This window comes from Macaca thibetana, chromosome 18 (genome assembly GCF_024542745.1).
Source record: "Macaca thibetana thibetana isolate TM-01 chromosome 18, ASM2454274v1, whole genome shotgun sequence".
NCBI classification, from domain to species: domain Eukaryota; kingdom Metazoa; phylum Chordata; class Mammalia; order Primates; family Cercopithecidae; genus Macaca; species Macaca thibetana.
The window spans coordinates 61390994-61418161 of NC_065595.1; the positions used below are offsets into that span (position 1 = coordinate 61390994).

Sequence of the window (27168 nt, forward strand, 5' to 3'; positions counted from 1 at the left end):
GATATAGAAAAATAAATAAAAAGGCATCATCACCATAGAAGTCCCCTTATATCTCACCCAATCCCTTCTCCCTAAAACTGGCTTTCTTATTATTATGAAGTATGTTCCTTTGATGCCCAGTTTGTTGAGGGTTTTTATCGTGAAGAAATGTTGGATTTTATTAAAAGATTTTTCTGCATCTATTGAGATGATCAAATAGTTATTGTTTTTGATTGTTTATGTGATGAATCACATTTATTAATCTGTGTATGTTCAATCAACTTTGCATCCCAGGAATAAAGCCCACTTGGTTGTAGTGAGCTAACTTTTCTAGGTGCTGCTGTATTTGCTTTGCAAGTGTTTTCTTGAGAATTTTTGTGTCTATGATCATTGGAGATGTCGAATTGTAGTTTTCTTTTTTTGTTGTGTCTTTGCCAGGTTTTTGATGCTGGCTTCATAGAATAATTTAAGGAGCAGTCTCTTCTCCTTAATTTCTTTGAATGGCTTCAGTAGGATTCACACCAGCTCTTTTTTGTATGTCTGACAGAATTTGGCTGTGGATCCATCTGGTTCAAGGCTCTTTTTGGTTGTTAGATTTATTTTATGACTGACTCAATTTTGGAACTGATATTGATATGTTCAGAATTTTGAATTTTTTCTGATTCAGTCTTGAAAGATTGTGCATTTCCAGTAATGCATCCATTTCCTCTAGTTTCCTAGTTTATGTGCATAGAGGTTTTCATAATAGTCTCTGAAGATTATTGATATTTCTGTGGGATCCATTGAAATGCCACCTTAGTCATTTCTAATTTTGCTTATTTGGATATTTTTCCATTTTTTTCTCTCTTAATATAGCTAATGGTCTATCAATCTTGTTCATCCTTTCAAAAAACTGATTTTTTGTGTTGTTAAACTTTTGTATGGATTTTCAGGTCTCAGTTTCATTCAGTTATGCTTTGATTTTAGTTATTTTTTTCTACTGTTTTGGAGCTAGTTTGTTGTGTTTCTAGTGTTAGGTGCAATGTTAGTTTGTTAATTTGAGATCTTTCCAACTTCTTGATATAGCTGTTTAGCACTATAAACATTCTTCTTAATATTGCTTTTGCTGCATCCCAGATATTTTGGTATGTGATAAATGTCTTCATTCATTTCAAATCATTTTCTAATTCTGCCTTAATTTCATTGTTTACCCAAAAGTCATTCAGGAGTCATTTCCATGTAACTGTGTGGTTTAGAGAGATCTTCTTGGTTTTTTGTTGTTGTTGTTTGTATTTTTATTTCACTGTGGATCAAAAGTTTGGTTAGTATGATTTTGATTATTTATTTTTACTTTACTGAGACTTATTTTATGGCCAAGAATATGGTTGATCTTGGAGTATGTTTTGTGTACAAATGAGAAGAATGTATATCCTGTGGCTGATGGCTGAAGTGTTCTGTAGATGTTTATTGGGTCTAATTGGCCAAGTGTCAAATTTAAGTACAGACTTTCCTGGTAAGTTTTCTGTGTCTATGATTCTGTCTAACACTGTCAGTGGGGTTCTGAAGTCTCCCACTATTATTGTGTGGGTATCTAAGTCTTTTCATAGGTATAGAAGTGCTTGTTTTGTGAATCCGGGTGCTCCAATGTTGAGTCCATATATATTTATGATAGTTAAGTCATCTTGTTGAATTGAACATTTTTCTATCATCATGTGGTGTACTTTTTTTTTTTTTTTTTTTTACTGTTGTTGATTTAAAGTTTGTTTTATCTAATCTAAGAATAGTTATCCCTGCTCTTTTGTGCTTTCCATTTGTGTGATAGATATTTCTCTAACCCTTTACTTTGAGCATACGGGTGTTGGTATATGTTAGATGAATCCACTGAAGACAGCGGATGGATGAATCTTGTTTTTTAAATCCAACATGCCATTCCATGCCTTTTAAGTGGAGCATTAAGACCATTGACTTAATATTGATATGTGAGGTTTTGCTCCCATTTTAAAGTTGTTAGCTAGTTGTTTTGCAGTTTCTATTGTGTAGTTGCTTAAAAGGTCTGTCAGCTATGCACTCAGGTGTGTTTTGTAGTAGCAAGTATTGTTCTTCCATTTCCATGTTTAGAAGGCTCTTAAGGATATCTTGTAAGGTTGGTCTAGTGGAGGTGAATTCCCTTAGCAATTGCTTGTCTGAAAAAGATTTTATTTCTCCTTCTTTTATGCCATGTACTGTGACAGGATATGAAATTCACAGTTGGAGTTTCTTTTCTTTCAAAATGCTAAAAATAGGCCCCCAGTCTCTTCTGGCTTGTAGGATTGCTGTAGAGAAATCCACTGCTAGTCTGACGGTGTTTCCTTTGTATGTGATCTGCCCTCCTTCTCTAGCTGCCTTTATGATTTTTCCTTTAGTGTTGACTTTAGACAATCTGGTAACTATATGCCTTGGTGATATTTGTTTTGCATAGTATCCAGCATGTCTTATCTGGATTTCTTGTACCTGGATATCTACTCATCTAGCAAGGTAATAAAAATTTTCTTGAATTAGTCCCTCAAATATGTTTTCCAGGCCATTTACTTTTTCTTCTTCTCTCTTAGGAATGTCAATAATTCATAGGTTGGTCACTCTACATAATCCAATATTTATCAAAGACTTTGTTCATTCTAAAAATTCAGTTTATTTTTGTCTGACTGGGTTAGTTCAAAAGATCATTCTTAAAGCTCTGAAATTCTTTCTTCTACTTGGTCTGTTCTATTAATAAAGTTTTCAATTGCATTTCAAAACTCCTTAAGTGAGCTTTCCAGCTTCAGTAGCTTTGACTGATTTTTAAAGAGATTTATATCTCCTCACTCCCTGGATTGCTTTAGAAGTTTATTTGTGCTGATTTTCAACCTTATCTTGAATCTTGTTGAACTCCCTTGCAATCCATGCTTTGAATTCTTTATCTGTCATTTCCATGTTTCTATATTGGTTAGGGATCACTACTGGAGATCTAGAGTGATATTTTGCTGGTGTCACAACATTCAGATTCTTTATGATGGAAGAATCCTTACACTAGTTTCTTCTCATCTAGGGAGGATTGTGTTAGGTAGAGTCTTCTGGGTTGTCTTCTGTAGTCCTACGCATTTCTGTTGACAGGCTTTGTATTAGGCTGTACATTTCAACCTACAAGCCAGTAGATGGCATTTGCAGGTAAAAGTCAGCTGCTGCACAAGCAGGTGGATATGGACATGATCTCTGTTTACTGTACAGTGCTTTGTGTTGACAAACCCACATGCAACATCATACTGAATGGGCAAAAGCTGGAAGCATTCTACATAAGTACTGGAACAAGACTAGGATGCCCATTCTCACAACTCTTATTCAGCACAGTACTGGAAGTTCTAGCCAGAGCCATTAGCCAAGAAATAGAAATATAAGGCACTGAAAGAAGAAAAGAAGTCAAATTATCTCTTTGCTGATGACATGATTCTATACCTGGAAAATACTAAAGACTGCCAAAATGTTCCTAGAGCTGATGAACAACTTCAGTAGAATTTCAGGGTACAAAATCACTTTTAAAAAAGTTAGTATCATTTCTAAACATCAATAACATTTAATTTGAGAGCCAAATCAAGAACATAGTTCTATTTACAGTAGCATCACAAAAAAATACCTAGGAATACAACTAACGAGGGAGGTGGAGGAGCTCTGCAAGAAGAACTATAAAACACCGCCGAAAGAAATCAGAGACAACACAAACAAATGAAGAAACATAAACATTTCATACATATGGATCAGAACAATCAATCTCATTAAAATGGCTGTACTGCCAAAGTAATTCACAGATTCAATGCTATTCCTATTAAATTACCAATACCGTTTTTCTCAGAAATAGAAAAAAACTATCCTAAAATTCATATGGAACCAAAAAAGAGCCTGAATAGCCAAAGCAATCCTAAGCAAAAAGAACTAAGCTGGAGGCATCATATTGCTCGATTTCAAACTATGAATATGAACAGACACGTCTCAAAAGAAGACATACATACAACCAACAAATATATGAAAAAATGCTCAACATCACTAATCATTAGATAAATGTAAATCAAAACCACAATGAGATGCCCTCTTGCACCAGTCAGAATGGCTATTATTAAACAGCAAAAAGTAACAGATACTGGTGAGGTTGCAGAGAAAAGGGAACACTTATACATTGTTGGTGGGAACGTAAGTTAGTTCAGCCACTATAGAAAGCAATTTGGTGATTTCTCAAAAAATTTGAAATAGAATTTGAAATCTCAAAGAATTTAAAATTTCTCAAAAAATTAAAATAGAATTTCAAAATAGAATGTAAAATTGAATTTTAAAATGGAATTGAAAATTGATCCAGCAATCCCATTACTGAGCACATACCCAGAGGAAAGTAAATTATTGTGCCAAAAAGACACATGCAGTTGTGTGTTTATCAGAACACTATTCACAACAGCAAACACATAGAATCAACCAAGATGTCCATCAACAGTCGACTGGATTTACGCCATGGAATACTACATAGTATTCCAGGTGATTATCATGTGAATGATTACAACTAAGTGAAAGAAAGAAAGAAATAATATCCTTTGCAGCAACATGGATGCAGCTGGAGGCCATTATCATAAGTGAATTTATGTAGGAACAGAAAACCAAATATTGTATATTCTCACTTATAAGACAGAGCTAATCATTGAGAACACATGAACATAAAGATAGAAACAACAGACACTGGAGACTTCTAGAGGGTGGGAAAGTAGGAAGGGGGCAAGTCGTAATGAAGAAATGAAGAACTCTAATTACATAGGAAAATAAATAAATAAAATAAAGGTGACTCTCTTCTGACTATAATAATATAGAATGGGGTTCTGTTCTAGAATTTTTTTGAAGTGAAATCATGTTACACATTTACCTCTGCATGGCTTACCTACCTGCACATTGTGTCTGTGGGAGTCATCTACGCTGCTGGATGTAGCAGCAGTTTGATCATATTCACTGTTGTATGGTCCTTCACTATATGAATATGCCATGACTTATATGTGTGTGCTGTTGTTGATGGACATTTGAGTTGTTTCTCTTTCGAGGATATAATGAATAATGCTGATATGAACATTTACATAGACTCCTTGGTGCACATGTAAACATTTCTTTGGGGTATATAACTGAGTGCAGTGACTGGTTCACAGACATTCATATGTTCAACTTTAAGAGGGCATGCCTACTCAAACAGCACATAAGATTTCCAGAATTTTCATATTTCTGCCAACACTTTAGTTTTTTTCCATTTCAGCCATTGTAGTGGGTGAAGTTAGTATTAACACATTGTGGGTCTACTTTACAATTTTCTAATCCTAAAAAGAATATCTTTTCATTATGTTCATTATGTTCATTGACTATTTGGATATCTTCTTTATAAAGTGTCTTTTTAAGACTTTTGCACATTTCACTACTGAGTTTTGTTTTTCTAAATGATTTGTTGGAGTACTTTCTATATTCTGGATATCAGTCTTGTGTAGGCTCTGAGTTCTACAAAGGATCTTATCCTATATACTTATATCTTTATAATTTAATAACATCTTTTCATGACAAATTTTTAATTTTCAATTAGTAAATTTTGTCAATCTTTTTCCTTGTGATTAGAACATATTTATGTCATATGTAAGAAATATTGCTTATCATATGGTCACAAAAATGTTCTAATATATTCTCGAATTGTGCTGTCCAATACAACAACAAGTAGTGACATATGGCTACTTAAATTTATATTAATTAAAATTAATGAAATTTAAAATTTCTTTACTCATTCACACTAGCTACATTTCAAGTCCTCAGTAACCACATGTGGCTAGTGGCCACCATGCTAGATGACATAGATGTGGAATAGTTTCATCATTGCAGAAAGTTTCACTAAACAGCACTGTTCTATAACCGTCTCATAATTAGATCTACAATCTGCCTAGAATTCATTATTGTGCATGGTACGCACTAAGGGTCAAGATCCTTTTTCCACGTGTGAATATCCAATGAACCCAGCACCATTTATTGAAAGATCAACTTTCCCTGCTGCTCTGCAGGGTCACCTTTATCATAAATGAGGTGACTATATACGTGTGATCTTCTTGTGGACCCTCTAACGATATTCCATTGGTCTGTCTATCCATAGAGTTGAAACCACAGTTTACTTATGGTAGCTTTGTAGTAGATCTTAATAATGTGGAAACTATATTTTTTTCTTCTTCAATATGATATTCATCAATCTTGGGCTTTGCATTTCATATAAATGTGAAAATCAGCTTGTCACATTCCGTAAGAATATTTCTGGATTTTTTTATGGCCACCTTGTTGATTATATTAATCTACATAGGGAGAAATGACATGTTTACTATATTGAGTCTTTTAACCCATTAACATTGTCTTAACTTCTCCTAAGAGTAATTTATAAATTTTTATTCAGAGGTCTTTTCTGGTTAACTATTGGTACTTACCAAACTACTTAAAAACCTATTGGCATAAAGCAGCTATGTGTTTATGCTCATAGATTCTGTGGGTAAGGAATTCAGAAAGGGCACAGCGGTGATGCCTTGCCTCTGCTCCATTGTTTGTGAGCCCTCAGCTGGAAAGACTCCAGAATCACCTAGTGGCTCTTCTACTTGTGTGTCTGCCGCACGCCTGGGAAGACTCAAAATCAGAGCCTAGCTGGAGCTGTTGACCGTAACACGTACACACTGCCTCGCACACGGCTGGGGTTGCTCATAGCATGGTAGATGGTTTCTGAGTGGAATAATCCTCTTATGGAGCATTCAGAAATCAGGGATTCCCAAGGAACCAGGTAAAAATTCAAAAGTCTCACAGTAAGTGTCACTTCTACCGCCTTCTATCCACAACAAGAGTGTAACAAATACCAGGCCAGATTCAAGGGAAGGAGGCAAAAAGTTCACATTCATTGGCAAAATCCTACACAATGTTATTATTTCTAAGTATTTGTTGTACTTTGTGGTTATGGTAAATGGTATTTTTTTAATTCAGCTATTGTTTTTGGCCAGTATATAAAGACAAAATTAACTCTTTATATGGACCTTACTAAATTCACTTTTCAAAAATAATTTACATTCTTCTGGATTGTTTTAAGAATATGGATAGGCTGTTTTTAAAAAAATGAGATAGCCTACTTTATATTTAATATTATTTCTCATATATTTGGGTTTAAATTTAGCATCTTATTGTTTTGTACGTGTGCTGTCTGTTCTATTTTGTCTGTTTTCTTACCAGAAAATATTTTCTGTTGTTACATTAATTGTGCATTTTATATTATTTCACTCTGCCCTCTATTTGCATATTGATTACATGCATCATTTTACCTGATCTGATGGGTTCCCTTAGCAATTAAAACACATATATTTGGACTTATTACTGTCCCATATAAATTAGTAGTTTTACCCTTTAGGAATGGTCTCACTTTGAGCTGTGGATAGATTATAAATTGGGAACAGGAGAGAAGGGTCATATGCTGTAATAAGACCACACATCCACATCTGTGACTGCCTTGTCACCTACACACTGCTGATACTATTCACAGTTACATCCAGGTTACCGCCTCAGAAAACACAAAAGAAAGTCATGAGAATTCCAACAGATGGGACAAGTAAACATTTCATAACAGAAAAAAAAAAAGGCAAAATTTTAAGACTAAAGATCAGAGTGTCTGCAAGTTTTTCTTAATGCTAAACTGATTAAAGTGGTTTAGAAAAGATAAAGATGTACATAAACAAGTATAAGTTTCCAAAAACAATTGATTCAGTTTTGCAATTGAGTGGACAGAGGATGAGATTCAGAGAACAAAAGAAAAACCAGTGACCTGGAAGATACCCTAACTACCACTTCCCTGGAATCATCAACGTGAAGAATGAGACTATACTGGGCTACAGTAAATTATAAGAGAGAATTAAAAGATTGAGAAGACAGAGGACCAAAGTATAGAGCCCCGATGACAAGCTCCTTCTACCTCCAGGACCCTAGACCATAGCCTAAGTTGCACTGTCCATTAAGGTAACCACTGGGCCTCATGTGGCTATTTAAATTTAATTTAAACTTACTGGCCAGGTGCGGTGGCTCACGTCTGTAATCCCAGCACTTTGGGAGGCTGAGGAGGGCGGATCGTTTGATGTGAGGAGTTCGAGACCAGCTGGCCAACATGGTGAAACCTCATCTCTACTAAAAATACAAAAATTAGCCAGGTTTGGTGGCGGGCGCCTATAGTCTCAGCTACTCGGGAAGTTGAGGCAGGAGAATTACTTGAAGCCTGGAAGCGTAGGATGCAGTGAGCCGAGAACATGCCATTGCACTCCAGCCTGGGGCATAAGAGTGGGACTCCATTTCAAAAAAAAAAAAAAATTTACATTGAAATTAATTAAAATGAAAGGATAGTAAAATTAAATTTCAATTTAATTTTTATTTAGTTACATATTCAGTTAAATTAAAAGTTTATTTTTTCAGTCACATAAATCTGCTTAAAGTGTGCAATCATCACATATTAATATTTTCATCTACACAGCATTCTTTTGGACACTACTGGCCTAGTGGGGATCATCTCCCGGGGACATCCCATAGCAGGCCCTGCAGAGTCTGGAAAGATGAAGTCGGTCAGAAGCTCTGTGCTTACTCTCGAGTGAAGTTTAGGGAAATTGAATTGAAGAGGTGGGGCAACGGCTATATTTATGTGTGAGAGGATGACTACCTGAGGTAGAACTAGATGGTAAGGGATGAAAACACAGGAAAAATGGAGACCTTGACATCTGAATGTCTCCATGAGGGATGATAAAACGAGGAAACAGTATTCTTTGTGTGCACTGCTGGGGCCAAATCAGGCCATGACTGTGTGGTTAATACCCAGTATGAAAGTGCTTATCAGACAAGCTGACTGAGGATGGTGTAGGTGGGCATATGGAGTGTAGAGTCTTTCTCATTTAGGTACAGAGGTTCACTTGTTCATCATTCAGGAGAAATTATTAAAGTTTTGGTACTAAGGCTCATTTTTAGTGTTCTTTATCTTGTGAGGGAGCTACTTTTAGATTACAGCAATTGCCATCACAATATAAAATTGAAACTAAAATGCAAACATGAAACTCTCATTTCAATATTCTTTCAAAATAGTTAAGTATATTAAGGAAAATATTGCCAGCAAATGCAGACTGGTGATTTTTGCAGTTTCTACACTGAAATGAGACTGTGCTTCCACCAAGGTTTGTCTGGTAATTGCTTTCTCTCTATTCCTGAAATTCCTATTGGGTTAAGATTAACTTAAGAATATCTCATCAAATAAAAAGACTGAAAGGTTTTTTTTGTTTTGTTTTTATGATCCACCCTCCTGAAAGGTAAAAGGAGCTTCAACCTTTTGCAAAGCCACTAGAAAATACTCTGCACCTGGACACATCTCTGGCCCTCCTGAGCAGGAAATTTTGTCTGATCCTTTCTGGAGAGCTGATCTAGGTATCTTAAGTCTCCCTTTTTTTGTGAGTATTTGTGACAACTTTTGAAATCTTAAATATTTATGGTAAGTGCATCCAGAAATGTATCTTATGCTCGAAGATTTGGATGCACATCCTCTTAAGGGATATAAAGTAAACATATATATACACACATATGTATTTATCACAGGATAAATGCACAGTGCATTCTAATAATGTCTTCCCTCCTTTTCATCCATTTGGGAGCCTCTGTGAGAGAGAATTGTATAAGCAAGGTAATATGTAAAGAATGTATAAACTCAGGTAAATATATTTTTTCATAAAGAATGAGTGGTTGTGATTGATACCTTCTAAGAGGATCGTTCTGGATAAATTGAAATGACTTTGTTATTAACATTTATATTTACTTAAGAGGACGAGTTTTTGACTGACGCCATGCATATGAGTCATCATTGGGCTACTTCAAAGAAAAATAGCCAAAAGAAGAACTTAATTCACTGCTAAATTCTTAAGAACAAAAGGAATTTTCTATTGCACATTTTAGTTACAAAGATTTGTTCTTCTTTTTTTGTCATGCACTCTTTCCTTCTTTTTCTATTTTTCATGCACCTCATGTTCAAGACAATACAATTGACCTAAAGGAAGCAGTTAATAAAGGGGCTTATGGACTGGGTTGCCTCTAGGGTGTGTAAGGCCCTTAGGAAAATATCTGTTTTGGGATCCATATCTATATAACTAATTTGAGTTGTCCAAAACAAGCCAAGATCATGCCGGTAGCCCAATTCAATTCAATCATGCAATTCCAGGAAATAAATACTGCCCAGCCCAGTGGGAGAGATATATTTATCTGGAAGCTCTCCTAGAATTTAGGGTGGCCAATTAAAGCTTAGAGCTCCTCAGGATAACAGGTCAACCTCATGCTTGAGATAGAACCTAAGAGACTCACAAGGGGTGAGTACTAGCCCCTGCACCCACCACCTGCCCCGGTCCTGGACCAGGCACGGGTAACCCCTCCTAAACAGCACTGCTGGCTCAGCAAGTCTCAGGCACCAGATAGGAATTCAAGAGAGTTTCCAGGAAGGCACTCTACATCACTGGGTTTCTGAGGGGTAGCACCATCACTGGCCCCAGGCAGAGGTTCCACTTGCCTGAGGGCAGTACTGCTTATCAGTAGAGTCACTGTTATGAAACTGAGTTGAAATTGAGTGGCCTTTTTAATGAAAATGGAAATAACAGTAGCAGCTAGGGCCTGGGGTTAAATGCAACAACAAGCATTAAATGCACTTAGTACTCGGCACTAACAGGGCTGAATTAAAATGATAGCTATTATAATTAAAATAAGGCATAATTTACAGGAACTCTTATCTGAAGGTCTATACAGGTTCTTAAGATATTCAATTAAAGAGATTGTCCTGAATAAACAAAACCTTATTCTGAGAAAATAATGGGAATTCTCTGGTCTTAAGACAGTGGTGAATTCAATGTCTTTATTCATTTATTACACTTTGCACTGTACTGCAGGCCTCTACTCCCTGTGTTTCTACTGTAAACCAAAAATAAAATCTTAAGCCCCCCCAAATGACTAAATAGACCCACTTTTGGCCAAGTGGACCCTAGAGAAACCTGAACAATTGAATTCCTGGAGATCATGAGAAAGGAGGTCAGATGCACCTTGTTATACCACCTTTCTTTTGGAATTTAGGCACAACCAACCAGCATTAAGATTAAAATAGAGATCATAAGACTGACAAAACAGACTGTAGTGATAAGATACCAAATTATAAACAAGAACTAGGGCTGTGTAAGGCAAGGGTTAAGTTACACCATACAAACCATGAAGTCTCATTAAACATGTTTTTTTGTTTGTTTGTTTAATTAAACCAGTATGATGTGACTTACTTTCCAACCTGATTCTGGTATAGCATCATATGATAGATAGCAGACCTTAAGATAAATCAAGATATTTTACCCCAAAATATATTTCTTTGTCATATTTTGAAATGGCTGCCACAGGACCAGCATATTGAAATGGCCCTGCGAAGCCATCTCTTGTGGGGAAAATTTGCATCTGTCTCTGATAATCTCCATTAATGCAGTCAGACCTTCTCTTTCCAGGCCTTTCTCAGTCTAACAGAGGTTAATTGAGAGTCTGATACCTTCAAAATTCTGCAAAGAGATATTTACCATCTAGTCTCTCTTAAGCCTACTACCTATGAGGTTTCATCTACATAACAAGAGCCTTGGCCCCCACAACCCCTTTATCTCAAATTAAGCATTACCTTCTCTTGACTTCAAGTATTTAAACAACAGCTTAATTCGCTTAACCAATTGTCAATTCAATAATCCCTAAAATCCACCTATGATTTGCAAGGAACTGCTTTGAGATTCCCCACTTTTTCAGTCTGAACAAATGTATACCTGCTATGTATTGATTTATACATTTGCCTGTATCTCCTGTCTCTCTAAAATGTATACAACTAAACTGAAAATTGACTGCCTCAGGACCACTTACTCCAAGCTTCTTGGGTTTGTGTTTTTCTCTGGACCACAGTCACTCATCTTGGCTCAAAATAAACCTCTTCAAATTATTTTACACTATTTGTTTTTTACATTAACACTACTTTTCTGAATTCTGTTCATGTTTCAAGACCCAATCAGACTGCTTCTTGGAGAATTCCTCCTTTCACAGGTATTGCCTCATTTAAACTCATAGTAAGATATATAAGGGAGCATCAGCTGGGTGTGGTGGCTCACACCTGTGATCTCAGCAATCTGGAGCTGAGGCAGGTGGATGACTTGAGGTCAGGAGTTCCAGACCAGCCTGGCCAACATGGTGAAATCCTAATCTGGAGCTGAGGCGGGTGGATGACTTGAGGTCAGGAGTTCTAGACCAGCCTGGCCAACATGGTGAAATCCTATCTCTACTAAAAATACAAAAATTAACAAGGCATGGTGGCGTATGCCTGTAATCCCAGCTACTAGGGAGGTTGAGGTGGGAGGACTGCTTGAACTCAGGAGGCAGAGGTTGCAGTGAGCCAAGATCATGCCACTGCTCTCTCCAGACTGGGCAACAGAATGAGATTCCATCTAAAAAAAAAAGACATATACAGGAGAATCTAAGAGTAGGGGTTAAGAGTAGGGGTATCCATACACTCCTCAACTCCAATCTAAAGATGAGAATTCACGTCTCTACTAAAAATACAAAAAACTAGCCGGGCGAGGTGGCGGGCGCCTGTAGTCCCAGCTACTCCGGAGGCTGAGGCAGGAGAATGGCGTGAACCCGGGAGGCGGAGCTTGCAGTGAGCTGAGATCCGGCCACTGCACTCCAGCCTGGGCGACAGAGCGAGACTCCGTCTCAAAAAAAAAAAAAAAAAAAAGATGAGAATTCAAAATGTATTCATGAGTATACATTAACCACTAACTGTATTTCTCCTATACAGTGAAATGATTACTGTAGTCAAATAAATTAACATTTGCATCACCTCACATAGTTAACATTTTTGTATATTTGGTAAAAGCACCTGAATTTTATTCTCTTAGCAAATGTTTCACATACAACACAGTATTGTTATTAACTGTAGTCTTCATACTGTACATTAGGTCTGTTGATGAAAAGGGTCAAACTCTGTAAAATATTTTTAGAAATTTATTCTGATTCAACTATGAGTGACCACAGCCTGTGACACAGCCCTCAGGAGGTCTTGAGAACATGTGCCCAAGGTGGTCGGTCTATGGCTTGTTTTTATATATTTTAGGGAGGCATAAGACATCAATCAAATACATTTAAGAAATACATTGATTTGGCTCAGCAAGGTGGGACAACTCGAAGTGGAGGCTTGTAGGCGATTGGTAAATTTGAACATTTTCTGGTTGACAATTGGTTGAGTTTATCTCAAGACCTGGGATCAATAGAAAGGAATGTTCGGGTTAAGATAAAGGATTATGGAGATCAAGTTTTGTTGTGCAGAGGAAGCTCTCAGATAGCAGACTTCAGAGACAGACAGCAGGTTATAAACTGTTTCTTATCAGACCTAAAAGGGTGCCTGGCTCTTAGTTGATTATCTACTAGATCTGGAAGGAAAGGAAAGAAAACAAAGGGGAAAAGTGATCCTCTATAGGATGTGGATTTTTCCCACAAGAGACTTTGCAAGGCAATTTCAAGATATGGCAAGTAAACATATTTTGGGGTAAAATATTTTGATTTTCTTGCTTGTTATGCCAGAGTCAGATTGGCAAGTAAGTCATGATATACAGGGTTAAACAAAACCCATCTGATGAGAGTTTATAGTTTGTAGGACATGACTCCTGATACCCCTTAGGTAGGAAATTTTGCAAGATAAAAAAAATCAGAGCTGACTCTGCAGGTCTCTAGATTTAATCAGTCTACATAATTATAAGATTTACACTTTGACCTACATCTCATCATAACCTCCCCATTTCTCCCTCTGGCAAGCACATTTTATTCTCTATTTCTAAGTGTCTGACTTTTTTACATTCTACATATAAGTAAGATTATGTATACTTTTCTTTCTGTGTCTGGCTTATTTCACTTAACATACCGTCCTCCAGGTTCATCCGTTTTGCCACAAATAGCAATATTTCCTTCTTTTCTAAAGCTAAATAGCATTCCATTGTGTTTATATACCCTCTTTTTTATTCCATTCACCTATTGATGGACACTTAGGGTTTTTTCCATATCTTGACTATCGTGAAACATACTGCAATAAAAATGGAAGCTCAAATAGCTCAAAAGGTGATGATTTTATTTCCTTGGGTTGCATGGCCAGCATAAGTATTACTGGGTCATATGGTGGTACTATTTTTAATTTTTCATAGAGCTTCTATACTCTATTTCATAATAACTGATGCCAATTTACATTCCCACCAACAGTGTATGAGGTTTCTCTTTTTTTCACATCCTCCCCAATACTTGTTTTCTCTTGTCTTTTTGATAATAGCCATCCTAATGAGTATGAGGTTTTATTTGCATTGTGGTTTTATTGGATTTCCCTGATGATTTAATGCTGTCAATAATTTTTTTATGTGCCTTTTGGCCATTTGTATGTCTTCTTTGGAGAAACGCATGTTCAGATTTTTGCTCATTTTTTGTTAATCAGGTTATTTGTGGGTATTTTCGTTGTTTTTTGTTTCTGTGAGTTATGAAAGTGCTTTTGGATATGAACTTATCAGATATATGGTTTGAAAATATTTTCTCCCATTTCATAGATTGCCCTTCCATTTTGTGGGTTCTTTCTTTTGCACTGCAGGAGCTTTATAATTTTATGTATTTGCATTTGTTTACTGTTGCTTTTGTTGTTTGAGCTTTTGGTGTTATATCCAAAAAGTCGTTGCCAAGTACAATATCAAACAGTTTTTCCACTATGCTTTCTCTCAGAATTTTTATGTTTTCAGATCATACATGTAAGTCCTTAATCCATTTTGACTTGATTTTTGTGTATTGTGTAAAATAAGAGTCCAGTTTCATTAACTTGCATGTGGATATCCAGTTTTTAAAACACCATTTATTGAAGAGACTATATTTTGGTGCCTTATCAAAAATTAGTTGAACATACATTTATGGATTTATTTCTGGGCTCTCTATTCTGTTCCACTGGTCTATTCATCTGTTTTTTATGCCAGCATCATACTGTTTTAATAATTATAGCTTTGCAGTATAATGTGAATTAGGAAGTGTGACACCAATAGCAAAGACTTGGAATCAACCCAAATGTCCATCAGTGACAGACTGGATTAAGAAAATGTGGCACATATACACCATGGAATACTATGCAGCCATCAAAAAGGATGAGTTCGTGTCCTTTGTAGGGACATGGATGCAGCTGGAAACCATCATTCTTAGCAAACTATCACAAGAACAGAAAACCAAACACCGCATGTTCTCACTCATAGGTGGGAACTGAACAATGAGATCACTTGGACTCGGGAAGGGGAACATCACACACCGGGGCCTATCATGGGGAGGGGGGAGGGGGAAGGATTGCATTGGGAGTTATACCTGTTGTAAATGACGAGTTGATGGGTGCTGACGAGTTGATGGGGCAGCACACCAACATGGCACAAGTATACATATGTAACAAACCTGCACGTTATGCACATGTACCCTAGAACTTAAAGTATAATAATAATAAATTAATTTAAAAAAAAAAGGAAGTGTGACGCCTCCAACTTTGTTTTTATTTTCTCAAGATTGCTTGGATCATGTGTAGTCTTTTGTGGTTGTACGTAAACTTTGATTTTTTTTCCATTTCCATGAAAAATGCCATTAGAATTTTAATAGGAATTGCACTGAATCTGCTTGGGGTAGTATGGGCATTTCAACAATAGTAATTCCTTCAATCTACTAGCACAGGATATCTTTTCATGCATTTGTCTTCTTCAATTTCTTTCATTAGAGTTTTATAGTTATTAAGATCTCAAATAAACACCAGAACTTTATGCCTCAAGAAGCTAGAAAAGGAGAACAAACTATGCCCAAAGTTAGCAGAAGGAATAAAATAATAAAGATGAAAGCGGAAGTAAATAAAATAGAGAATAGAGAAATAATAGGGAAAAAAACACAATCACACAAAATTTACTTTTTTAAAGATAAAATTGACAAATATCTAATCTAAGAAAAAAGGAAGACTCAAATTAATAAAGTCAAAAATAAAAGAGGAGACATTACAACTGATGTCACAAAAATAAAAAGGACCATAAAAGACTATTACGAAAAACTGTACCGCAACAAACTGAATCACCTAGAAGAAATGTATTCAATTTATTTAAAAAACATTATTATGAGAATTCATTGGTTATATGATTGCCTTCAAAGGATGGTAAAGATTAATTTTGTTCTCATGAAACATGTCCAGAATTAGCGATTGCTGACTGCTTCAGCTGCACAAAGATGCAAAATCCAAGATAGATGTGATTCCTTTCACCTTTCCCTCATAATTCTATGAGGCACTGTACTGCAGCTTCAGCCATCATGTTCTTATTCCAGGAAAGGGCAGGACCTATATAAGAAATGCAAAACTTCCCTAGACATCTTCAGATTTCCAGTTATGTTTAATTGGACATAATGGAATTATATGGCCATCGCTAACTAAAAAGGAGGCGGGAAAATATTGTACTGAGTTAGGTACATTGATATTACCTTCACCCCTTAAAAGTCTTAATTCTGTTAATAATAGAGAAGGAGGGAATAAATGTTAGATAGGCATGAACACAAATGAATATAACACAAAGGTGATAAATCCTGAAGCAAAAGCTCCACACTGCAAACAAAATAATACTTTTTATCAGTATAATGAAATAAACCAAAAAATCCAGTGCTAGTTAATTCTAGTCATGAGACAGAATTAACCTGTAGTTGGGACAATTTCTTCATCTTTCATTTTCAGAAGTCAATATACACTATTTCATTTCTAAATTTGATAAAAATAGAGTCAAGTAAAAATTTTATAAAAGGAAAAAGAATTGTGCATTGGTTAGGGTTTTGTTCCACTACATAAAGTAGATAAATCTAAAATGACAGAGGCATAAAGATATCTTACTTCTCTTCAATGTAAATAAGCTCCTGATTGTTCAGGGGTTGAACTGGAGTTGCTTGATGTCAAGAAAGAAGTTCCCTCTTCTACTTTGTGACTCTGCTGTCTTTATATGTTATCTCCTGGTCACAAAGGCTTCCCAAGTTCTAGCCAACTTACTCAGTTTCCAAGTGACAGAAAGAAAAAAAAGACAGAAGAAATACATGCCTTCTTTCTTTTTAGAAGTTTTCCAGAAATCCTATACCACACTTCTGTTATACTTCCTCAATCACACTTAATTATACATCATACCTATTTGCAAACTAATCTGGAAAAACTGTCTCCTGTGTGTACTGCTTTCCTGAATAAATCAGGGAGTACAAATGTAAGATTGGCAACCAGTAGTCTCCGTCACAATTAAAACAGGAATAACAGTGTTTCAAGTCACCAGAAGGAGCTAAACTAACACAATATTAAATATAGAGAATAATAAAAACCAAAAAGCAATATAAAATAAGAATAAGCATAAATGGAAAAATCCAACTATATAAAGAATATAACTCTTGGGTTGAGTAAGGAAAAAAAAAAATCAATCTATGTCATGAATGAAAAATATACAAAACAACCCAACCCCAAAAAGATCGGGAAAATTATACCAAGAAAATACTGCAGGCTGAGCACGGTGGCTCACGCCTGTAATCTCAGCACTTTGGGAGGCCGAGATGGGCGGATCATGAAGTCTGGAGATTGAGACCATCCTGGTTAACATGGTAAAACCCCGTCTCTACCTAAAAAAAGAAAAAAAATACAAAAGATTAGTCAGGCATGGTGGTGCACGCCTGTAGTCACAGCTACTCAGGAGGCTGAGGCAGGAGAATGGCATAAAATCTGGGAGGTGGAGCTTGCAGTGAGCCAAGATCAAGGCACTGCACTCCAGCCTGGGCGACAAAGTGAGACTCCATCTCAAAAACAAAAAAAAAGGAAGAAAGAAAATGTAGCAAAAAGATAGCTCAAGTAATAATTTTGATATATGAAACTGTCAAGGGTAAATTTATAAATGAGACAATAAAAGGCACTTCATAACAAAAAATTTTATATTAAAAGAGAACATTTGATAGCTGTCCCAAATGTATATAACAAATAATGTATCAGTGAGAATATTTAAATGTAAAACAGCAGGAAATACAACAGAAATCCACAGAAATATTATGGAAAAGAGAAATATTAAGTTACCTCTGCCAGAAAAGAGATTGAGTAACCAAAATATTAAAATTTTGGAAGAAAAATAAGATAAATAATGATTTATACCAACCTATGTATGCTGATAAGAGAAATTAACTTCTTCTCAAGTGTTTTAAAAATTTGAAAACTTGATATGATATTTTATCACAAAGAATACATGGACAAACTCTAAAAAGTAAAATAGTATGTAATATATTCTCCAACAAGAAAACAATAAACTGGAAATTAACAAAAGAGAGGAGGATAAAGGATAAAAGAAAAAGTTAATTGCTTTAAAAGAGATTAACTGTTTTTATCAAAAAAAAAGGGAGGGTAAAAAATAAAATCAAAATAGAAATTACAGAGCAGTTTAAAAATACTGATTACAAAAAACCACAACAGGCCGTATTAAAACATCTAGAATTTCTACATCTGGTAAGAGATAAGATCCTCATGGAAGGACCTTCCTCCATATAACAGCCATAAATCCCAAACATTTTATAAAGGGATACCTACCAGATAACAAGCACAGTTACATAAAGCATGGAAAATTCTTTTGAAGTGTTTATAAATAGAGAAGACTTGCATGTTATGCATTCACAATTTTACGGGTGTTTTCTCTTTTGTTTTTAGTCTAGTGCTACACACAATCAGCATAGCAGGTGGGCAGTGATGGAAAAACACAGTCCAACTTCCCTTCGGTGCCAGAAAAATAAATACGAAAAACAAGGGAACTGGAAAAAATAACAATCCCAAAGGGCCAGAAGTGGGTCACCAAACTTATTTTACCACATCTATGGCTAATCCCAGATCACAAATGCTCGGGGAAAGCTAAAAGCCACACAGCTAATGACAGATCTGACCTCAGATGAGAGCTGCTGTCCAAGAAGCAGTTTGTAGTTAAAGTTGAATTGATATAATTACTGGCTGAGACAAACAAAATAACATGTCACAGACAAATAACAAAATCCAGTGCCTTTGCAACTTTATTGTCATAATGTACAATATATAATTTAAAATTATGCGATAGCTGATAAGTCATGAAAATGATGCATACTCCAGGGAAAATGGAAATGAATCTGAGATCAACTCTGATTTGAACCATATGTTAGAATTAGCAGGACAGAACTTTAAAGCAGCTATTATAACCTTTCTCAGTTATGAAAAAAATGGGATATGATTAATCAAAAGATAGGAAATATCTTCAGTGAAAGAGAAATGATTTTTAAAAGACATTAGAAATGAAACTTTGGAAATACAAATACAATATTTGAAATAAAATTTTCACTGAGGCAACTTAACAGCAAATCAGATAGAGGAAAGAGCAAATGAACTATACAATAGATTAATAGAACTCCTCTAATGTGAAGAGCAGAAAGAAAACTGTACAGAGCCAGAAGGACCCATTATAGATAGGAACAAAGAATCTAACATATAATTAATTGGAGTTCCATAATAAGACAAATGATAGAGTGGACAAAAAAAGTATATCTGAAAAAATAACGGTCAAAAATTTCTAATTTTTATACCTATTTAAGATCTCGAGCAGGATAAACATGTAGAAGGACAATGTTGAAATGCATTATACTCACATGGATAAAATCCCAAACTAAACAGCAAATAAGAAATGAGGAATTAGAGGAGACCATTTCAAAATTTCCTTCCTGAAGGAGTGGTCAGTCTGCAATTCGACTAATATTTCTCCTTCCTAATTCTGTCTTGGCAGATTTTTATTTTTTCTTTTACTTTTCTTTCTTTTTTCTTATATTTTTGGTACAGCATTAGAATAAAAAAATTGTGACTTAACTACATGAGAAATTCTGCATGCTGAGGTAGAAGCACGAAATAAATAATTATACTCGATTTTTTTCAAAAAGGAAAAAACGGTCAGCCTCAAAAGTGCAATGAAATAGTGAAGTTCTTGCATAGGAACTTTTTTTGTTTGTGTGTTTGAGACGGAGTTTCGCTCTTGTTGCCCAGGTTTGAGTGCAATGGCGCGATTTTGGCTTACCGCAACCTCTGCTCCCAGGTTCAAGCTATTCTCCTGTTTCAGCCTTGAGAGTAGCTGAGATTACAGGCACATGCCACCATGCCCAGCTAATTTTTGTACTTTTAGTAGAGGCGAGATTTCATCACATTGGTCAGGCTGGTCTCGAACTCCTGACCTCAGGTGATTCACCCGCCTCGGCCTCTCAAAGTGCTGGGATTACAGGCATGAGCCACCATGCACGGCCCTTGCATAGGAACTTTTGAAAGAAAATCTCTTCATTTCTAGTAAGTAGGATGTCAGAAGTAAAACGGTAGATCTAAAAAAAAGTGCCAGTAGCCCGACAGCTATTTCATTTCCCAGGTCATTATCACAAATCTCCTGCAAATTAGACTTTCTAATGCCTCTCTGAGGTAGAAAATCCAACTGTCTTTATTTAGTCAAGAAAGAAGCAGCAAAAATTGATCTTTGCTTAAATATATTATAACAAATCCTGTTCCTTTACACATTATGGAATCTGCTTTATAGAAACCTCTACCAGAAACTTAATGTCCCTAGTCATACATAATTTCTCTCTTTCAATATTTTTCTAAAGTAAAAATGAATACAACTGTAAGTCACAGTGACATTCATTAAAAAAAAGTCTCCCACTCATTCCTTTAAAAAATCATCCCTAAGTAGCTTCTACCTTGAAAACTACCGTAAGTTCAAATAGTTTACTTTAAAAGGTCTAGCAAGTGTGGTGGTAACATTTTTAAACTTATCTTTTGTTCTTAACAGAAGTTGCTTTTATTTTCTAATTGTACCTGTGGCCTGACATTTCCTCTACACTCATTTCCAGAACTTCTGAACAAAAAAAGAAATCTATGAGCTGACCCCAAGGAGATTGCTGACCATATCTGCCTGTCATCAGTGACAGTTACACATCACTTGGATTTTACAAAAGCAACAAAAAGTAATTTGTTGACTTTTCCGAGTTAGGGTGAATTTACGAAAACATTAACCACTTTTTACAATTTCATTTTTCCTCAAGTTTCTTTTTTTTTTCTTTCTTTTTTTGAGACTCTTCTCGCTCTGTCACCAAGGCTAAAGTGCAGTAACACAATCTCGGCTCACTGCAGCCTCCACCTCCTGGGTTCTAAGTGATTCTTGCCTCAACCTTCAAAGTAGTTGCAATTACAGGAGCCCACCCCCATGCCCGGCTAATTTTGTATTTTTAGTAGAGATGGGGTTTTACCATGTTGGCCAGGCTGGTCTCAAACTCCTGACCTCAGGTGATCTGCCCACCTCAGACTCCCAAAGTACTGGGATTACAGGCATGAGCCACCATGTCCAGCCCATTTTTCCTCAAGATTTTGATTCCAAAATCTCTGTGAAAACTGCTCAGGCAACGTGTGCTATCAATAAAGTCTGCTTTTCTCATGTTGGTTCCCTCTTTCTGATTCTGTTTCTCTCACCTAGTTGTGCGTCCCGGCTTCTCCTGCCCATCACCCCCAAACTCTTTCTGTTCTCACATTCTGACTGGGCCTCACAACATTTTCAAAATCTTTGATTGCAGTCTTCTTTCATATTTAGTTGGAAATAATGAAGCAACTCTTTATTAATGACTTCAGCCATCAGTTTGATTGGTGTCTCCTGAATCCCCTGATATCATAATCTGGCAGTTGATCCGAACTGGGGATTCCTCAAAACAGTCTGGCAATTCTGGTTTTCTCAATAAACCACAGATGTCCTTGGACACCAACTAGCAAAACAGGTCTTTGTACTGGGTCCTTTGTACTATTTGAGAAGTGAACAAACATAGTTACTAAGGCTAGAGTCTAAGCTAAATATTCAAACTAAGACTTTTAGAGTAACAACTTAAAGAATAAAACAGAATGGAATGTGGATGGAAATGGATTTCAAGTCAAAGGAAAGAAAAAAGGAAAAGGAGGAAAGACAAAACTACAAATCCAGACCAAAAAATAAAGTTAAAAATATAGGGTAGAATTGAAAGTGAATAGATTACAATCTAAATTTATAAATTTGTAATCAATTGTAAATGTGTAAATGGACTCCCCCATTAAAAGGCTCTCTGGGCAACAGATGCAGCTTTATGTTGTTCACAGGCGCTATTGTTTGACTGTCTCCCCACCCAAATCTCATCTTGAATTGTACTCCCATAATTCCGACATACTGTGGGAAGGGCCTGGTGGGAGATAATTTGAATCATGATGGTAGTTTCCCCCATACTGTTCTCATGGTAGGGAATAAATCTCACAAGACCTGATGGCTTTATCAGGGGTTTCCACTTATACATCTTTCTCATTTTCTCTTGCTACTGTCATGTAAGTAGTGCCATGATTCTGAGGCCTCCCAAGCCATGTGAAACTGGTAAGTCCAATTAAACCTCTTTTTCTTCCCAGTCTTGGCTATGTCTTTATCAGCAGCATGAAAACGGACTAATACAGTAAATTGGTACCAGCAGAGTGGGGCACTGCTTAAAAGATACCTGAAAATGTGGAAGCGACTTTGGAACTGGGTATCAGGCAGAGGCTGGAACAGTTTAGAGGGCTCAGAAGAAGACAGGAAAATGTGGAAAAGTTTGGAACCTCCTAGACTTCTCGAATGGCTTTGATAAAAATGCTGATACTGATATAAACAATAAGGTCCAGGCTGAGGTGCTCTCAGGTGAAGATGCAGAACTTGTTGGGAACTGGAGCAAAGGTGACTCTTGTTATGTTTTAACAAAGAGACTGGTGGCATTTTGCCCTTGCCCTAGAGATTTGTGGAACTTTGAACTTGAGAGAGAGAATATAGGGTATCTAGTGGAAGAAATTTCTAAGCAACAAACCATTCAAAAGGTGACTTGGGTGCTGTTAAAAGCATTCCATTTTAAAAGAGAAACAGAGCATAAAAGTTCAGAAAACTTGCAGCCTGAACAACACAGTAGAAAAGACAAACCCATTTTTTAAGAAGAAATTCCAGCTGGCTGCAGAAATTCACATAAGTAACAAGGAGCTGAATGTTAATATCAAAGACAATGGGGAAAATGTCTCCAGGGCATGTCATAGGTCTTCATGGCCACCCCTCCCATCACAGACCCAGAAGTCTAGGAGGAAAAAATAGTTTCATGGTCTGGGTCCAGGGTCCCCATGCTGTGTGGAGCCTAGGGAGTGGGTGCCCTGCATCCCAGTTGCTCTAGACATTGCTAAAAGGGGCCAAGGTACAGCGTGGCCCATGGTTTCAAAGGGTGCAAGCCCCATCCCTTGGCAGCTTCCACGTGGTGTTGAGCTTGAGGGTGCACAGAAGTCGAGAATTGAGGTTTGGGGACCATCACCTAGATTTCAGAAGATTTATGGAAACTCTGGCCTACTGGCATGGGTACAGCATGCTTCCTACCTGCTGAGGGTGAATGTGATACACAGAGCTATGATGGTTTCTAATGAGTGGTAAAATTCACAAAAGTTCCAAGTTATTCATGTCAGGATCATTCTGTGTGCAAAGTTTGATGTATTAATAAATGAAGATCAAGTGGTTTCTTGGTCTGTAATTGCAATTTCATTTTTTAAAGTCAGTAGATTTTTTGTACAATTCTATTACAAGTGGCCCAGGTTTAATTTCATCCATCTCCACGAAGTGCTGATAAACATATCTGTAGGCTTGTAGTCTTTGAATTTAAAGAAGAGAGTCTTACCTTTGGTTAATTTTTTAATACACTTCTGCAGCTCAATGTTGACATTAAAATGAACATATGTGTCTTCTTAAAGCCACAGGAGTATCTTGCACAGTACTTAAATCTATGTCATTCAGCTCCTTGATACTCACTTTAATATAGTGTATTTCAGGCCAATTTTCCCAATTCTAGTAGTGAGTAACACCACTCCTGATTCTGAGGACAATTTTGGTAATAGAGTAGTAGTATGTGCTGCTTAGTATATTTCAGACCAATATTCTCAGTTTTAGTAGTGAGTAACACTGCTCTTGGTTCTGATAGCAACTTTGGTAATAAAGTCATGACATGGTTTGACTCTGTGTCTCCACCCAAATCTCATCTCAAATTGTACTCCCACAATTCCCATGTGTTATGGGAGGGACCCGATGGGAGATAATTGAATCATGGGAGTGGTTTCCCCCATACTGTTCTCGTGATGAATAAGTCTCATGAAATCTGATGATTTTATCAGGAGTTTCTGCTTTTGCATCTTCCTCATTCTCTCTTTGGCTGCTGCCATCTGCGTAAGACAAGGCTTGCTCCTCCTTGCCTTCCGCCATGATTGTGAGGCTTCCTCAGCCACGTGGAACTGTAAGTCCAATTAAACCTCTTTCTTTTGTAAATTGCCCAATCTCAGATATGTCTTTATCAGCAGTGTGAAAACAGACTAATACATGTAATAGAGTACCAGGAACTCTAGCAGGAAAAGAATCAGGAGACGCTGCTCCGGCACCACCCTGTTCTTCATCTTCTTCAAATTCCAAATACTGTTTTTCACCAGGTACTAAAATTCTTTTTGAGGGGACAGGCTGAACGTCAAGTGGAAATTCTTTATTATATGTAAAAATATTCTTTAGGATTAGTGCTAGTTTCTTCAGGTCCTCCAATTTCAGTTCTTCTTGAGACTGTGTTGAGTGTAAAGCTGTACTTCACAATTCCAAGCATGTTACAACATTGCCTGTGGGTTTCTTTTGTTCTTCTGTGAATTATCGTGTTGAGCTTGGGCCTCTTTTTGTAGAAGTCTTGCTAATATCACATACTCATCATCTATCACTTCCACCAGCTGGCTCCAAGAGTCAAAGCTGGTGCCTCTCCTAAAACTGGCTCCCCCAGTGCTGTAGTAGACTCTGGGTCACAAAGGTGACCGCTCCTTACCCTGTCCCCTCCTGTTCCTACCCCAGCAAAGATGGGCTTTCAGGTACCATCCTGGCTGGGCCTGACCCCAGTATTGACAGGGTCTGGAGAAACCCCTATAGCAAACTCTGCCACCTTCCAAGGAGCCATGCAAGATTATTTGCAACCACTCTTCTCTTTTTTTCTCTCTTTCTTGCTTTCTTTTTAGTGTGATTGTGGTATTTATTTGGAATAAAGTAGGTTCATTTGTTTCACATTGGTTTCAGTTTTTGATTGTTCCTCCTTCCCATGCTTACTGATTAATCTTACATTTCTAATATGCAGGATAAATACTTTAAAATCCAAAACTATACAAAAGGAGGAAGGGCTTCAAGATGGCTGACTAGAGGCACTGGGTACTGCCACCTCCACACACAAGAACCAACAGAGTGAGTAGATATCACACTTTGAATAGATCATCTGAGAGAACACTGGAATTCAACAGAGAAGTGACAAGACACACTTAAAGCAAGGAAGAAGGAATTGAAGCAGCCTGTTGGGCTGAATTAACTGGGAGCCTGGAGGGGCTCCTCAATGTAGGACGGAGTAAGTGTGCGATCCCAGCAGTCCCGTTCTCACCACAGGCTCCTGTAATCCTAGCCACAGGGAAGCCCCTCCACCCAGAGACTAACATAGGGCACTGCCTGGAGGTCGCAGGACAGCATTGCTCCAGAGAGGGTGCTCAGGCTAGATATAACCCCAACCCTAATAGCACAGTGCATACAGAGAGTCCAGTTCCCACCACAGGGCATCCTGCCTGGGGGCTCAACAGCCCTGCCCCCACACATCCTCCACACATCAACATTCCCTACCTGCAGCCCCTGCTGTGACTGGCTGATGCTGTTGCAGGCAGGGCTAAAGCGTGAGCCATTCCAAAGACCCCACTGACCCTGCTGCCCCCAATAGTGAAGATGCTGTGCATTTTCACGTGTCCTGAGGACAAATCCCCCTATCCACAGGACTTGCTACAACAGCCAGGGCCAAAGCCTGAGCAAAGTGTGAGCTCCCCAGCTGCCTGCTTAGGGCTGCTGCCACTGAAAACAACCCCACCCCCCCGAGTAGCAGGGCTGCAGCACAGCTGCAGCTGCCCCCACCCCAGCATTTCACCTTGGTCCTAGGGATCACCCTGCCCCTGCCTACCATAGCCCCTGCATGCACAACTGAGGGCCTTTAGGTCAGGTCTGCCTGGCCAGTTCAGCCCCTCCAGTGCCAGAGCATGCTGTCCCATCTGGGGACCTAGGGGCCAATCAGTGTTCAGTTGGATCCACCACTGGTGTCACCTGTGCACTCCTGTCAGCGGCCTGAGGTGAGGCCCACCCAACCTGCCACTGCTACCACAGCTGGCACCCACCTGTATGCACCGCCTGTGATCTAGGAACTGGCTCTCAGCCTATCACAGCCAACACCAGCACCAATGTGGACAGCATGGGAGCCAGAGGTTTGTTCAGCCACACCACACCCACTGCCCAAGGCCTTGAGAACCTGCCCACCACTGCCACTGCTGGCACAGGAGCAGCACACCTGGAGGTCCAAGAACCAGCCCACCTGAACCAGCTAATGCCGGGGTCACAGTGTGCTGCCCTGGCGCCCAAAGGCAGGCTCCCTCAATCTGCCACTGCAAACATGGGCCCTGGGACAGGACCACTTGATGTCCCTGTACCCAGCAAACCTTCACCACAGCCCATCAAATAACAGGAATTGGGGCCTGAAAAGACAGCAATACTAAATTCTGAATTGGTCCTGCCAAATAGTTTGATGTTTCAACTTTCCACAGAACAGGGAGACGTTACGTATATTCACTAGCAATCAAGCAATAAGAAAAGTGAGTAAACTCATCATAAAAGGTCCAAATGAAAGCTTTTCTATAAGAAAAAATTAGACTAGTGTTATTTCCAGTGTTATCCACACACCCTAAATGCAAACCAACTATCTTGAACTAGAAAGAATGAGAAGAGAATCAACGAAATGGGCAAATGCTGAGCTTTGTTTTTCAAATATCTGAAAAGTTGTTGAGTTTTTCAATTTTACATATGAGTGTGTTGTAAAAATGTGCAGCCTGACTAGCAAGCAATAAAATCATCTTGCCAAGTCGTTTTAAAGGTCAAGCTCATTAGTAATTTAAGAAGAATCTGCATCAAGCTA

General features: G+C 37.6%; 1 pseudogene; it reads right to left on the bottom strand.

The window, feature by feature from the left end:
* Window positions 1-23543: 23543 nt before the first annotated feature.
* On the bottom strand, window positions 23544-26254 carry LOC126941100 (axin interactor, dorsalization-associated protein-like; annotated as a pseudogene).
* Between the last annotated feature and the right edge of the window lie 914 nt (window positions 26255-27168).